This window comes from Pelmatolapia mariae, linkage group LG18, assembly GCF_036321145.2.
Source record: "Pelmatolapia mariae isolate MD_Pm_ZW linkage group LG18, Pm_UMD_F_2, whole genome shotgun sequence".
In the NCBI taxonomy this organism is placed as follows: Eukaryota; Metazoa; Chordata; class Actinopteri; order Cichliformes; family Cichlidae; genus Pelmatolapia; species Pelmatolapia mariae.
Genome location: NC_086243.1, coordinates 37,120,855 through 37,137,469, shown reverse-complemented (window position 1 = coordinate 37,137,469; position 16,615 = coordinate 37,120,855). Strand labels below are relative to the sequence as shown.

The window sequence follows — 16,615 nt, the reverse complement described above, 5'->3', positions numbered from 1 at the left end:
TTTTCTGCATCAGATTTGAGTGAGATCCTGGAATGAAGACAGAAGAAAAGACTTTGTTCAAAGTTTGATTTATAGTTAAACCTTCCAGTTTATTCACACAATAAAACATCAACACAATATATGAATTCATTCATTAAAATCACAGTTTTTCCTCATTTGTTTGATGATTTTGACAAAAACAAACACAAACACACACACATGGTCTGCCATACTCATAAAGAGAAATGTCGACATTTTTCAGGACAAATATTCCAGAAACATTTAGAGGATAGAGAAGTTTACATTTTCATGTGCAGAAATATTTTAGTAAATCAAAATGATGCTGAGCAGTGATAGCCTCCATAAACAGTCACAGGAAAGATCTCCTTTAAAAACTCAGAAACATCAAGAGAACAACTAGAAGATGTGGAGGTACCACCCATAATGTTTGACTGACAGCTGATCTCTGTGCAGAAATGATGGAGAGAAAATAAAAGGAAACTAAAATACAGATTTAAACCCACAATATGAAAGACTTCAGTCTATGTCACTTTAATCAACTCAGCAGTGTCTCCAAAATCATAAATCTTCAGTCCAGCATAGAGCGGCTGAGTGAATGTGGTCTGGACTCTGTGGAGGAGAGTCATGGTTTCAGAGACGCTGTAGAAGGACAAAATACCTGCTCTGTGATCCAGGTACACTCCTACTCTGGAGGAACGAGGACCCGAGACACCAGTTTGGATGTTGTTGTACCAAAATGTATAACTGTTGTTGTTACAATCTAATGACCAAGATTTGTCATTACGTCCAAATACACATTCATTACCCCATCCTTTCCTGCTGATATTCTTGTATGCGACTGCTACATAAACTCCTCCCCCTCTCCACTCCACCTCCCAGTAACAACGTCCAGTCAGACTCTCTCTACTCAGGACCTGACCAAAGTAATTGAATCTGTCTGGATGATCAGAATAAGACCGTTGATTAATGAATGTCACTTTTCTGTTCCCCTCTGATAATAACAGATGTGTTTGCTGTGTTTGGATCCAGTGTGATTTCACATGAATATTTTAATAATTCAGCTCTGGTCTTTGGCTCTGGTTGTGACAGTGAAACATCCTCTTCAGTGACTGTCAGTGAGATGTTTGTCCATTCCTCTCTCAGAATGTCCTGTAGTTTATCTCTGACCTCTGACACAGCTGCTGTCACATCCTCAAAGTACCTCAGAGGACGGATATTGATGCTGGATGAGTCTGTAGACTCACTGAGCGCTGACAGTGAGGGGTAGTTGTGTAGAAACTGGATGTGATCCTCTGTGTGTGAGAGCTGCTTCAGCTCAGCATCTTTCCTCTTCAGCTCAGTGATCTCCTGCTCCAGCTTCTCCTCAAGCTCTTTGACTCGACTCACTTCAGTTTCCTGCTGGGATCTGATCTGCTGCTTCACATCAGAGCTTCTTTTCTGGATGAGATGGATCAGCTCAGTGAAGATCTTCTCACTGTGCTCCACTGTTTGATCAGCAGACTGATTGATGGCCTCCACCTCCTGTTGAAGCAGCTTCACATCTTTCTCTCTGTCCTGGATTCTCTGCTGGATGTTTTGTCGACTCACCTCCAGCTCTCTCTGCCTCTCAGTCCTTTCTGCTGCAGCTGAGACTGTGTCGTGGCCTCTATGTTCATCCACAGAGCAGAGATAACAGATACTCTGCTGATCAGTACGGCAGAACATCTTCATCACCTCATCATGACGAGAGCAGATGTTCTCCTGGAGCTTCTTGGAGGGCTCCACCAGCTTGTGTTTCTTTAATGGAGCTGCAAGAATATTATGAGTCTGAAGGTGTTTCTCACAGTAAGATGCCAGACAGACTAAACAGGACTTGAAGGCTTTCATTTTTCTCCCAGTGCAGACATCACAGGCCACATCTTCAGGTCCAGCATAGCAGTGATCAGCAGGAGCAGCTTGGAGTCCAGTCTTCTTCAGCTCCTCCACTAAATCTGCTAACATGGTGTTTTTCACCAGGACAGGCCTCGGTGTAAAAGTCTGTCTGCACTGAGGGCAGCTGTAGATTTTCTTCTCTTCCTCTTCATCCCAGAAGCTTTTAATACAGTTCATGCAGTAGCTGTGTCCAGAGGGAAGAGCCACCGGATCCTTCAGTAGATCCAAACAGACTGAACAGCAGAATTTTGTTTGGTCCATTTGATTCATGTGCCGTGCCGTTTCACCGTCTCTCAGTGACTGTCAGACAGTTTCACTTCCTCTGAACAGAAACAACCTCTGTGCTCTGAAGGGAAACAGATCTCTGCTCTTCTCACCTCCTACAGGAAATGAGGCTCAGCAGCAACTGCATTTACACCATGTTGTTTAGACCCATCCTGACACAGACGCTGTAAGAAATATTCTTACAGAGCGACCAAGAGCCAATCACATGATGCAGGGTGTGGTATGTGTGATTACAGCATGCAGTAACAAGTCTGACCCAGTTAAACTTTAACTTTACTTTGAGCTTTGAAATTTGACAGTCAACACTCAGCGAGTTCATTTTATATTTCAAAACGTTCAGCGAAGTTTAAGAAGTTGTAATGAATAAAAGTAAATCACATTTTCTGTTTTGACATTTTCTAATCTAATATTTAAATATTTAAATTTAGCATTAACAAATGCAGATCAGTCCACAGTGTTTACAAAAACAAAGAAAGACAAAACCTAAACAACTTCTTGAACACCAATCTGTCCTCTAATCTCCTATTCCTGAAATTAAGAGCGAGTTTGATCTATTTAGATCTAAATGATCCAAACTTGAGCTCGAATGTTTAACAGTAGTAATATTCTTCACCTCTGTATGTGATTTTCTACATGCTGGCAGAGCAGCAGTGTGTGCTCACAGATGGTGACGGTGTGGAGAGACGCTGGTGTTTCCTCAGAAGAGCTACCAGAGTCACAAAGAGCACGAGTCCATCTCACCACCTTCGCAGCATTTATTCACAGCACATTTAAAAAATGATTCAGATTAATTCAGTGATTTTATAGTCAGAATTATCCTGACAGTGTGCCGTTGTGAATTATTATCTCTAATGAGGTCAAATGTAAAGTTCAGTATTTCAAAGCAGCAGCTACGAAGAATCATTTTGGCATTAGGACTGTAACAATGTGACATTTTCACTTATTCGTTTCAAGTCTAATTTTTCTAATTATGTTTAAAAATCTGAATGAAAATATGTTTCTAATGATGCTGTTAGTCATGTATAACCTTTATTAATAATTCATGTATAACTTTTTGTGTTTTTTGCATATTTATCCTCATATAGAGATGGTGACCCTAACTGTACAGAAGCATACTAAAGAAGTACACAGCTGACAGTCTAACACGCATTATTGGTCTAAGTCGTCATAAATAGTGAGCCTGATCCTTTCCTATGTATTAGAGCTTAGACAATTCAGGCCAATATTTTACTCTAATACATCCGCCATATTTAAATATTTTGTTATGATCTTTAATTTCTGTTTCTAGGTATAATCTTGATTATTTTATGTTAGAACGTAATATACTACATTTATTCTGCTTTCTTAATATATTCTGTTGTCATAAAGTATTGTTAGGTGTTGTAAAGCGGTGTGTATTGGGCCGCCATGTGTTGATGAAAGGGTAAGCAAGCAGGACGTGGATCAACAGCTTTCTGACTGTCACCGTTTGTAGTTGTTTTAGATTTAGTATCATAAAGATGTAAAAGGAGCTCCTACTGGAGATTTTTGTTTTGTAGTTTTCGGCTTTGTGAGGAGGAAATAAATGTTTTCCTTTTTGACATTCGCCTCTTTTTTTATTTGCTACCCATAGGCGTCCAGGTGATCTAAGAAAAGCACAGGTCAGAAACTTTACGTCCTGCAGAAGCGGCGAAGAAGGACCGAAGATTGCCGCTACAGCTATGTAGCTGCTTTGCTAAAATGACATCACAATGTTATGTTTTGTGTTTGTTTGTTGTTTGTTTGTTTGTTTTTTTAGCTTTTTTCTGGTTGTGTTTTCTTTTTCTTTTATAATTGAAACAGTGATAAAAGCTACTCATGTTCAGAGGATGTAATTATACTGACAGTCCAGGGCATTGTTGTTTGTTGAGCTAGGGTTAGGGTTAGCAGTTCACACATATGTAATCCATATTACTCTTGCTGGGTCTAACAAATATCTAGAAATTTGTATTATAATTCAATTTTCCTTAATATTAATATTCAGTATCAGTCCTTACATTTTATAGCCACATATCCACCAAGGCTCATGATGGGGCGGGGCTCTCTCCTGGGATCCTTGAGTGAAAGCCAGTGTACCCCCTGCCCTGGTCTCCAGTCTATCAGAGTCGTAGTCAAAAACATGAATGTAAACAAAGATCAAACTTGGATTTTTGCAAATGAAAAGATGGCTGTGTATATTCAGGTCTGTCTTTGACTGTATCGTCCACCTGATCTATCAAATCTTATTCATTAGATTAGATTAGATAAAACTTTATTAATCCCTCGGGTGGGTTCCTCTGGGAAATTCGGTTTCCAATAGCACAGCACCGATAGAAGTTACAGAATGTGAGCAGAAATATATCATATATACACATATATAAATACAGAGACAGATATAAATACAGAATATACAAAAGGGATGCCGACATACTGGAGTCAATCGATAAACGATTGTCCAGTTTCGATGCAAGGCTGTCCTTGGTGGAGATTCTTCACCGGGAATTTAAATCCTTGCGAGAATCCCTGGAGTTCAGCCAGCAGCAGGTGGAAACGCTCGCTGCTGAAAATGCCACGCTAAGGGAGTCGGTGAAATGTCTCACAGACAATGTTACTCAGCTAAATAGAGAAAATAAAAAAAATAAAAGAAACAGTTATTGATCTACAAGCCCGTAGCATGCGTGAAAATCTGGTATTTTCTGGTATTCCAGAAGCCGCTGGAGAGGACGCGGAGACCACGGTAAAAAGCTTCATCAAAACCCACCTGAAGCTGCCGGAGGACACGGTGAAGAACATCGTCTTTGATAGGGTGCATCGCCTCGGCCCCATTCGGGCTGCGGCCGGGAGACCACGTCCTATCGTGGCCAAATTCGGCCACTACAAACAAAAGGAACAGGTGAAAAGCCGCGGCAGGGAATTAAAAGGAACGGACTTCAGCGTGAACGACCAGTTCCCCAAAGAGATCCTGGAACGACGAAGGGTCCTCTTCCCAATCCGACGCAGCTTTACCCAGAAGGGCTCCCGCGCTGTCATCGCTGTGGACCGGCTGTACGTGGACGGACAGCTCCACCGCGACCCCGACATCACTCCGTGGCTGTATTAACTTCACACCAGATAAGAATCCGCTACACCCTTTCTTTTTTTTTTTTTTTTTTAAAGCCTTTATTTCCAAAATTCATGGCAAATTCACAAGCAAACGACATATATATAAAAAAACTTTACATCATTATACCTGACAATACACATAATAATTTACAATAGATACACAAAGCCCAAATTACCCCCCCCCCCCGCAAAAAAAAAACCTCAAACATTTTAACATGAATTAAATCTTCAAAAGGTCCCAAGGTAAAGGGCTATTTTTTCTTTGTTCTAAAGTTTTCCTCCTTCTAAGGTCTGTAAGAATATTCTTGCACACAGCCACACTATCTATCAATTTTTGCTCGATGACCACTTTGGCTCTCGTTTTCCAAATGTGAGTGTTAATGACACACATGATAAGCCAAAAGAGGCGTCTTTTACTGTCGTACATTTTTTCTTTAAACAGACCATATTTTATAGCTTGTATGTTGTTATCAATTTCAAACCTTACTTTAGTCATTTGCTGTCTGATCTCAACTGTTCTATAACAGGATAACAGTAAATGTTCAAGGGTTTCATCTTCGGCACACCCTGGCATTGGACATTCTTTGGTGGTAACATAACAGCTCCACTGAACCACCGCTCTAACAGGGAGACGTCCAACAGAAATCAACCACACCGTATCTCTCATATTTTCAGAGATTAATTTGTCATAGATATTTTTAACTATTACCGGGTATTGTTCTGCGCCCGTGTCTTTATATTTTATCTGTCCTTCATTATTTTTATTATTAATTATATTATATACTTGTTTAGTGCTTACTTGTGTCCAATTAATGTTAAAGTCTTTCCCCATCCACTCACACTAACTTGCATTAACATCTGTTTAACTTACCAGTATCAAATCACATCTTAGGTGTGATTTCATAGCAGAATTAACACCGTCACTCTCCGTCAATGGTTTGATTGGAATGTTTCCGTGTTTTTTTGTTTGTTTTTTTGTTTTTTTCTCGTTTTTTCTTCTCTCCTTTTCCCCCTCTTGTGTTTATATTGCTCACCCTTGTCCTTGGTTTCTTTCTTTCTTTTTTCTTTCTTTCACTGCTTCGATCACCTGCTTCCACACTCATCCACAAACAACATCCTTTATTTGGACACATACGCACAGCACGATCACGCACAGCCATGCGCTCAACGGCAGCACATTTACATCAGACAGCGCACACAGTCGTATAGGATACACACACTTAAGCCAAACGTACTCATATTAGTAAATACGCACACACATAGTCAGACTCAGGGAGCATCTCGCCACACATTTTTTCTCTCTCCTTCTCTTTATTTACGAACAAGTGATGTATTCTCCCCACCTGTCTAAGCGACACACACAGCGCACACCCCTAGTTATACACACACATCTATGGGTGCACTAAGATTCGTTACATGGAATGTAAATGGAGCAGGCTCCAGAGAAAAGAGGTTAAAAATATTTAACCAACTCAAAAAACTACAGGCAGATGTTGTCCTTTTACAAGAGACCCACAGACCTCTTAGAGGTTCGAATGAACTTAAAACACCTGAGTTTCCTAATGTGTTCTCAGCTTGTTATAATTCTAGACAAAGGGGAGTAGCAATTTTAATCCATAAAAAAATTAATTTCACAGTACTCGATACAGTTATAGATCCAGAGGGCAGATTCTTAATCATTAAACTATCTATACTTGATAAAAAGCTATGTATTGTAAGTGTATATGGTCCAAATGTTGATGATCCCTCATTCTTTCACGGTTTTTTCAGTGCACTCTCTGAACACTTAGATGGCACACTTGTTCTTGGAGGCGACCTCAACCTTGGACTAAATGAAGAAATGGATAGGCTCAATACAGCAGGAACTCAGCGTAATTGGCAGTCCACAAATATAATCAAACAGTATATGAGCGACTTTGGTCTTTGCGATGCATGGCGCTCCCTTCACCCCACCAGTAAGGAATATTCTTTTTTCTCACATGTCCATCACTCCTACTCTCGTCTGGATTATTTTTTGGTCAGCAGCTCACTGCTGAGGGACATTTCAGACACTGAGATTCACCCTATAGCTGTCAGCGATCATGCTCCTGTATCTTTAACACTGATGAACAAGAATAATACTACGCCAAGTAAAAACTGGAGATTTAATACATCACTGCTTAAAGATGAAGACTTTATTAAATATTTTAAAAAAGAGTGGACTTCATATTTAGATTTTAATGACACTCCCGGAACATCAGCTTCTGTTCTATGGGAAGCAGGGAAAGCTGTGTTGAGAGATAAAATCATTTCTTTCTCATCACATAAAAAGAAAAAAGAAAACAAAAATATTCAGGAATTAGAAAAAAAACCTATCAAATCACTAGAAGAAGCCTACGCGTCCCACCAAGATCAGGAAACTTTGAACAAAATACGCAAAACAAAACTAGAATTAAATGAGATAATTGATAAAAAAACAAAATTCTTAGTACAAAGACTACGCTTACAAAATTATGAACATGGTAATAAATCCGGTCAATTTCTAGCAAACCAGCTAAAAATAAATAAAGAAAAAACAACTATATGTGCTGTTCAAGACTCATCTGGGAACACAGTATATGACCCGAAACAAATAAACAACATTTTCAGGGATTTCTATAAAACGTTGTGTTCACCACAAATAAACCCATCAGACACCCTGTATCACCAGGGTGCAGGGGAGGCATCCCCCCCCCCCGTCCCCTTCTGGCCACCTGTGCCTCAATTTTATTCCACAACTTAGACATCCACATTCCTCACACTCTCATAACACACACATATATATAGGGCCTTGAGGGTGACCACGTTAAGGGCGTCCAGTGGACGGTCTGAGTATTCAACCCTACCTCTGGCGCCGGTGCCCACCTCTCAATTTTAAATCCATGTAGACATTGAGGGTTCTCGGGAGGGGCCGTGCTAACACCTGCTGCTCTCTGGCAGCAGCACCATGCCCTCCCTTGTTTTAAATGCACTTTAGAACAACACGCAGCAACACTACACATGAGCGGGAGGAGGGAGGTATGGGGTCTTCACACACCCCCGTTCTCTACTAGCCATCGGGGCGGGGGGCTGGGAGGAGGTGTTGGCTGTCCGATTGGCCTCCCTGCTGCCGCGGAGCCTGGGGCGGTCTGCTTGCCTCCACCCCGGGGGGAAGGGTAACATCTCTTGGGTCTGGGTGCCGTTTCCCCCTCTGGGGGCGAGGGTACCTGGACCCAGGGTATAGCGTATGTTTGGGGAGTGTGATTGTGTTTACATGTCCATGTATGTCTATCCTTACGTTGGGTGAGTGCTGAGTGTTTGTATATGTGTGCATGAGGGTGGGAATGCATGTTTGTGTCTGTGTGTGCCTGTTTGTCTGTGTTTATATGTCAGGTCAGGTCTTAGACTCCACCTCCCTGGGAACACCCAGGCCCTCCAAAGTGTGGAGGCCTATCTCCCCTCACCACACTCCCTGCCGGTAACTGATGCACTCAGGGGTCGGTGCATTGGTGGTTCTTGGTGTCCGGGGCTGGGGGCTCAGGTATACACCAGCTCACTCCCGGTGGCTACTTAGGGGGGCCTGGTGCCTGTCGCTCGGTCAGGCCTCTTCCGGGGCAAAGGGGGCCCTCGGGCCTCCGGCCTCGGGGCCTGCGGCTCGGTTCACTCTGGCACAGCTGGCTGCCGGCAGAGCCAGCGGGCACGCCGGTGCAGCCCCCTCTGGCTTCTGCTCCGTGGCTACTGGGTGACCCCTCGTCTGGGGATCTCCTCAGCCCTTCCCAGGAGGGTGGCACAGATGCCCCTCCGGTGGTCCTCCTTGGGCTCTCGCACTCTGGGGCCTCTGGATGTCTGGAGCCTGGATCTCCTCCATGCCTGCTTCATGCCCTGGGGGACGGGGCTATGGCCCTCTACACCCTCTAGCAGACCGTTACATGGAGAAACCTTTTGTATACAAGCGCGCTGATCCACACGGGTGTGCACACGGGTGTTCACTGTTCGTAGACATAAACTACACCTTTCTTAGCTGCTACTTCAAAGCACATTGTGCGCTGTCTGTCCTGCGTGCTGCACAACAACATTCAATATTTAGTATTTACTGCTGTTCACACTTAGCTAGATTAACGTGATGGTGTTGTGTTTAGTATGTTGCTTTGTTTTTTTTTTGTTGCTTGTTTTCTATTCTTTTTCTCTCAACAGGTGATCCAGGAGATTTTTTTTCTCTCTTTGTCTTTGTAAGTGCCCTTTCTCACTGTCCCTCTTCCCTTCTGTTTTTCTTTTCCTTCCTCTCTTTCTTTCTCCCTTTCCTATCCCCCAGTCATGTCTGTCCCATCTGTAACAACTGAAAATAAAATAAATAATAACAACAAAGGTTGATCAAATGGACCAATACGGCAATGCCATGATGATCCATTTGGCAAAATAAATCCATTTGGTATCCTTGTTGGTCTTCAGACAACAATTCTGACGGCTAAAGATCCAAATGGGACAGACAAAAAAACAAAAAACAAAACAAAAAACAAATAAACCCATCTAAAAAGGAAATTGATCAGTTTTTGGACAACATAACTCTTCCAAAATTATTAGACTCTCAAGCAATGGCATTGGATTCGCCACTGACACCAGGTGAACTCCAGGAAGTCCTGATAAGTATGCCCAATAATAAGGCTCCAGGTCCAGACGGCTTTCCTGCAGAATTCTACAAAGAATTCTGGACGATTCTAGCACCAGTTTTTTACAGAACGTTGTTGGAAATCAAAGAAAATGGTAGACTACCACCAAATATGAACTCTGCAAATATCAGTCTCTTACTAAAACCAGGCAAAGACCCTGTATATCCCTCAAGCTATCGTCCAATATCCCTTATAAATGTAGACCTTAAAATAATCTGCAAAGCTCTCTCAAAGAGACTAGAGAAAATAACCCCCCTCTTAATTCATCCTGACCAAACTGGTTTCATAAAAGGTAGACACTCATCAACTAATACACGTAGATTACTTAATTTGATAGACTACTCATACAGTAAAAACCTTGAAACTACAATATTTTCTTTAGATGCAGAAAAAGCGTTTGACAGATTTAACTGGAAATCTGGCTAGGTGGAAAAGTCTACCCATATCACTCATGGGAAGGGTTGCCGCTATAAAAATGATAGTATTATCAAAAATAAATTATTTATTCTCAATGATCCCAACTAAACCGCCACAAGATTGGTTCAGATCTCTAGATTCATATATGTCCAAATTCCTTTGGAAAAATAAGCCCCCACGTATAAGCTTAAAAACACTACAAAAGACCAAGGATAAAGGAGGATTAGAACTAATTAACTTTCAGCACTACTTCTTAGCCAACAGGCTTCAGTTCATCTCAGGATGGCTAAAACATACCCTCTTAGATGAACCTTGGCTAGATGTAGAACAAGCACTTTGCAATAATCTAGAGATTTCAGATCTACCATTTATCAGCTCAAACATCCAACGACATGAATGCTTCAAAAGCGTCAACATTAGCTCCTCTCTGACAGCATGGTGGGAGTTTCTAAAATTGACAGAGTCTTCATTAATCCCATGCAAACGTACACCTATCTGGAACAACCCTGACATATTACAAAACAATAATATGATAAACTTTTCAGATTGGTGTCACAATCTGAAAGCAGGGACTCAAGTGCAGAGCAGGTTGACGTCTCAGAACACCGTTTATTTACACACCAGTGCGATAATATATACAGTGACGGGGAAAAATCCAGGGTTCCAAGGGATTAGGGGAAGGCTCTCTCACGCTCGCTCACGTCCTCACATCCAACTCACACACGTTCATACCGCGGGGAGGTCACAGGTCCGGGAAGGTAAACTGGAACAAGAAAGGGAAAAATCACTCACAAGTCACGAAGGTAGGGCGTAAAGGTATAAGACCACGGGAGCTGGGAAGAAAGACTAACGTCAGTAGCACAATCATCCAGCGATGAGAGGATCTGTGGCCCAGCCTCAAATAGTCGGGTAATCAGCTGATCGCCAACAGGTGTGTGAGCCAAGGGCGGGAGCCAGCCGTGAGCTCCGCCCAGGCAGAGAGGTAGGGGAGAGAGAGAGAGAAAGCAAAAACACAAGTGTAGCCTTGTGAGGCCGGCTGGGCAGGCACGGGGACCATGACAATTGGAGTGGTAAAGGAATCAAATACTTAGAACATATATTAGAGGGAGCAGAATTTATTTCATTTGACAGACTAGTTACACAATATGGGATCAACAAGAAAAGATTTTTAGAATATCAACAAATTAAATCCATAGTAAAAAAGAAATTTAAACCGGGTCAAGTTGAACTACAAACACCACCAAGTGTGGTTCAATTTCTTACTCTTAAAACCCCCAAATTACTATCCAAAATATACAGAATGCTTTCTAAAACAGATGAATCAATATCACTTCCTATTGCAAAATGGGAAGCGGATTTATCAGTTAACTTAGACCAAAACTTCTGGTCTCAGATTTGCTTAAAAACCTTTCATCTAATTAGAAATCCCAGTCTTCAATTAATTCAATACAAAATACTACATAGAGTGCACTATACAGGTCATCGGATGTTCAAGATGGGCTTTACGTCTACCAACAACTGCTCACACTGCCAAACCAATTCACCGGACAATTATATCCACGCTCTTTGGTTCTGTCCACCAGTTCAGAAGTTTTGGCGCGAGATATGTGAAGACTTATCGAAGTGTCTGAAATGTAACATTCCAACTTCTCCTTTAGTGTGTTTGTTGGGCAGCTTAGATAATGTCACTTCAGAAAAGAATATAGCCCATATGGTTTTCACTGCCCTATGCATAGCCAAGAAAACAGTCCTCATGAACTGGAAAAATAAAAATAATCTTAATTCTAACCAGTATAGAAATTATCTATTAGATTACATTAGTCTTGATACAGCCTCTGCCACCACATCAGATCAATTGCTCTGGGCTCCTTTGATCAGCTCCATCACCTAGTGGGGGTGGGGGGTCATAGTTTGGTCCCGCCTTCACTGTTGTGATTGGTGTGGGGGTAGGGACAAGCTTAGGGCGTCGGGGGGTTCCCCAGGAGCATCTTCCTTGGGGGGCTCAACCCGCGGTAGCGGTCATGGCCTATTAAGGGCTCTGTTGGCTCTTAGGTGACGGTTTCCTCGTGGCTGCGTGCAGCGGGGCTAGGGGAGGGTCTGTGCTGACGGACGTGGGTTACTGACCTGGTAGCCTGGCTGCCCCTGGGTGGGTCCGGGACGGGCGTGAGGTTCTGGGGGCGCTCCGTCTCTGGGCTGGGGCCCTGGCCGGGCCTCGGGGGCTTGGGTCCTGGTTGGTGTGTTGCCGGGGTTGTGGGCGGGTGGGTGTCTGGGGGCCCAGCCCTGGCGCAGGGTGCCGCCAGTGCATCGAGCCACCTGGGGGGCTCTTCAACTGGTGGGGGAGGTTGTCACATCTTGCAGGAGCTTTCCTCTCCTCAGGAATTCTCTCTGCAGGAGGGGGAGATATAGGAGAGGTGGAGGAAGATCTCAGCCTGGGCGTCTATTGTCTTGTGTAGTCTGGAAGATGAGTGGATGACGGGGTGGGTGCAGTTTTCTCTGTGGTGGGGTCAGGTGGACTGTCCCGGGCTCTGTGGGGCCGGGCGGCGCTGCTGCACTGGGCCCCGGTCCGGATGGGCCTGGGCCCCCTTTCCCTGGCGGGTTGCGGAGTATGGGGGTGCCTACTGGGGTCAGCGGGGGAGCTGGCCCCAGGGAGTGGTCACTTGCCCCTCCCTTCCTTCCCTCCCCATCTCCAGCTGCCTCCCTCTTCCCGCTCCACCACAATCACCCACACATGCAGGGCCTTGGGGTAGGGGTGTGTCACCAGGGTGCAGAGGAGGCATCCCCCACCTCTGTCCCCTTCTGGCTGCCTCTGCCTCAATTTTATCTCACAACTTAGACATTCACATTACTCACACTCTCATTACACATACATATAGGATCTTGGGGGTGGGCACGCTACACGGACCCCAAATTACCATCAGGGTGTACACCTCACCCCTGGCGTCGTTGCCCACCTCTCAATTTTAAATACACGTAGACATTGAGGGCTATCAGGAGGGGCTATGCACTTACCTGCTGCTCTCTGGCAGGTAGCTCCATGCCCTCCTGGGTTTTAAATGCACCTTAGAACACACATACATCAACACTACATATGAGCGGGTGGAGGGAGGTTTGGAGTCTTCTCACACCCCCGGTCTCTGCGGCCTGTTGGAGCGGGGGGGGGCTAGGAGGAGGAGGAGGCCGTCCGACTGGGGTCTGGAATGTGGGGCCTCCCTGCTGCTGCGGAGTCGGGGCGGTCTGCTTCTCCCCACCGCAGGGAAAAGGGTAACACCACCTGGGTCTGGGTGCAGTTTCCCCCTCCAGGGGCAAGGGTACCTAGACCCGGTTCTTAGAGTACCCTTGGGGAGTGTGATTGTGTGTACAGCGTCTCTCTATGTCTGTCTCCACGTTGGTTGAGTGTGGAGTAATTGCATATGAGAGCATGAGGGTGGGAATAGATGTTTGTATCTGTGTGTGCCTGTATGTCTGTGTCTATATGTCAGGTTGGGTATCAGACGCCACCTCTCTGGGGACATCTCAGGCCCTCCAAGGTATGGAGGCCTATCTCCCCCCACCACTTCCCCTGCCAGTGGCAGACGCCCTCAGACATCGGTGCGTTGGTGGTTCTTTGTGTCCGGGGATGGGCGCCCAGGTACCCACTGGCTCACTCCTTGGTGGCTGCTTGTCGGGGCCTGGAGCCTGGGGCTCGCTCGGGCCACTTCGGGGGTGGGGTGCCCTCGGCCTCTCGGCCTGGGGCTCGGTCACTCAGGCACAGCTGGCTGCCGGCGGAGCTCACGGGCACGTCACTGCAACCCCCCCTGGCTTCTGCTCCGCGGCTGCTGAGTGACCCCTCATCTGGGACTCTCCTCAGCTCTTTCTGGGACAGTGGCGCGGCTGCCCCTCTGTTGGTCTTCCTTGGTCTCTTGTGTTCTGGGGGCCTCTGGATGTCTGGAGTTTTGATCTCCTCCATACCTGCTTCATGCCCTGGAGGATGGGACTGTGGCCCCCCACACCCTCTAGCAGATCATTACATTAAGGAACCTTTTAAATACAAGCGCGCTCATGCTCACAGGTGTACACACAGGTGATCACACACACAAACTACACCCTTTTTGGCTCCTACCTCAAAGCACACTGTGCGCTGTCGATCTTACGTGCTGCACAATAATGTTTAATATTAAGTATTTAGTGTTATATTCCCATATATCATCGTGATGTTGTTTATTCTATTGCTCTCGTTTTCTTCTGCTTGTTTTCTTTTTTCTTTCTCAACAGGTGATCCAGGTGATTGATATATGTATTTTCTGTCTGCTTATTTTGTTGTTTTTGTTTTTTGCCCTTTATCACCGTCCCTCTTCCCCGCTGTTTTTCTTTCCCTCTTTCTTTCTCCCCTTTCTTTTCCCCAGTCAAGTCTGTCCTGTATTTAGCAAGTGAAAATAAAATAAAATAAACAATAAAAGGTGAATCAAATAGACCATTACAGCAAGGCTGGGATGGTCCATTTGGTAAAGTAAATCCGTTGGTTCTTTGCCTTTAGACAATAATTCTGATGGCAAAAGAGCCAAACGGGACAGGCAAAAAAAAAGAAAAAAAGAAAAAAAAAGGAGTGACAGAGAGAGAGAGCAGAAAAAGAGAGAGAGAGAGAGTTTTGAGATGTGAGAGATTTGTGACGTTTAGCGTGTTTGGAGTGTGTAGTTAGTGTGTTGTCTTGTGTAGTTAGTGTGTAGTGTTGTGGGCAGTTTTGTGTTGTGTGTCAGAACAATGAGGCGACTGCTGTCTCCAGGTAGAAACAGGAGTGATACACCTGCTGCTGTCAGACCTGCAGGTATCAGGCTGTGATGTTCTCCTTTATAGTGGACAGAAATATTTGGAGTGGCACAAATAATTTGTGTGGCATCTTATTGAAGAACAGCTGATTGTTCTGTAAATAGTTTGAAATGGTTATTTAAGGTAAATGGATGCAAATAACTTTGTTGTTTGCAAAACTTGTGCTTATGTTTTTAAACTTGACAATTTATATTTGCATTTAAAGTTATGAAATATGATTCATTAAACATGTTTGTGGTTGTTACAGTAAAATTATAACTTTTTCTACTCTGATTTTATGTTTTCTGTCTGATTTTAGATCAATTGTGTTAATACAGTATGTCAACATGAAAACATAACTGTAAATTCAGACACGTGAGGTTGTGCTGAAAAGAATGATACCAAACAAGGCAAAGCAAATAGTTTTTAAAGGTGAAATGTGGAGGAAACATAGTGAAAAATGGCCAATTCTACCCTGGACCCCAGAGGGTTCAAAATGCTTTTAAAGTAATGCAATAGTTACTTTTCAAGTAATTAAATACTTTTAGAATCTTGTAACTCAGTTACTGACTCAGTTACTTTTTTAAAGAAGTAACTAGTAACTATAATTAATTACTTTTTCAAAGTAACTTGCCCAACACTGCTCATTAAGTAGCAACAGGTTTGGAAAATAGTTGTAAACGGTGAAAGTGAAGGAAGTCTGGGAGAGTTTAAACAGGAAGGACATAAACCATTAATGAAACAATTAGAAAACAAATGGTGCAGATGATGTACGGAGCAACCTTTCAGCTGCGCACTTTGGCTTCTGGTGTGTGACCAGCTGAAGGGCTCAGCTGTGTACCTGCAAAGTGGAGCAACATTACCAGGAGTCCAGGCCTGCCTAGGACACCACAAGATGAAGGCAGTAATGGAGATGAGCAGCGAGGACAGTAGGAGCTTCTCGGTGGGTGGATGTGGAGGATGGAGCGTACAGATGTCCCACGCAGGCAGACCGCAGAGATCACACGGGGCCCAGTAAGTGCAGTGGCTGTGGTAGTGGAGGAGGAGCGCCGCTGCAGTCCCAGTCACGTCAACACGTGTACTCAATACGCCAAACTGTCAGCGGCTGCTCCACTAATAGCACGGGCATGTGACATCATCACCTCCTGACCCCATACCTGAGGCTTTCATGGCAGTTTCAGGAGCGTTTAATCAAATTGTTCTGTCAGCTGTGTCCTCACATTCAAACAATACACTGACTGCAAAACCCAAGAGGCCATCGGCGTCAGGTAGAAGCTGCTGCCCACTGCTGCTCACGCGCTCTCAGCTCATGGTGTCAGAGCTGTCCTCGGCCGCCGGCCAGTGATGCAGGCCACATGAAGGATCTCGGTCCAGGAGCACAGAGGTCGTCTCTGAGAAGCGCTAACGTCAGCTGCGTCTATTGAGGAGGGCCATGAGGCAGCTGACAGCCAACCGAC

At 44.3% G+C, this 16,615-nt stretch overlaps 1 pseudogene; it reads right to left on the bottom strand.

Moving 5' to 3' along the window:
* Nucleotides 1-303: 303 nt before the first annotated feature.
* LOC134616372 (tripartite motif-containing protein 16-like) lies at nt 304-2,309 on the bottom strand (annotated as a pseudogene).
* Between the last annotated feature and the right edge of the window lie 14,306 nt (nt 2,310-16,615).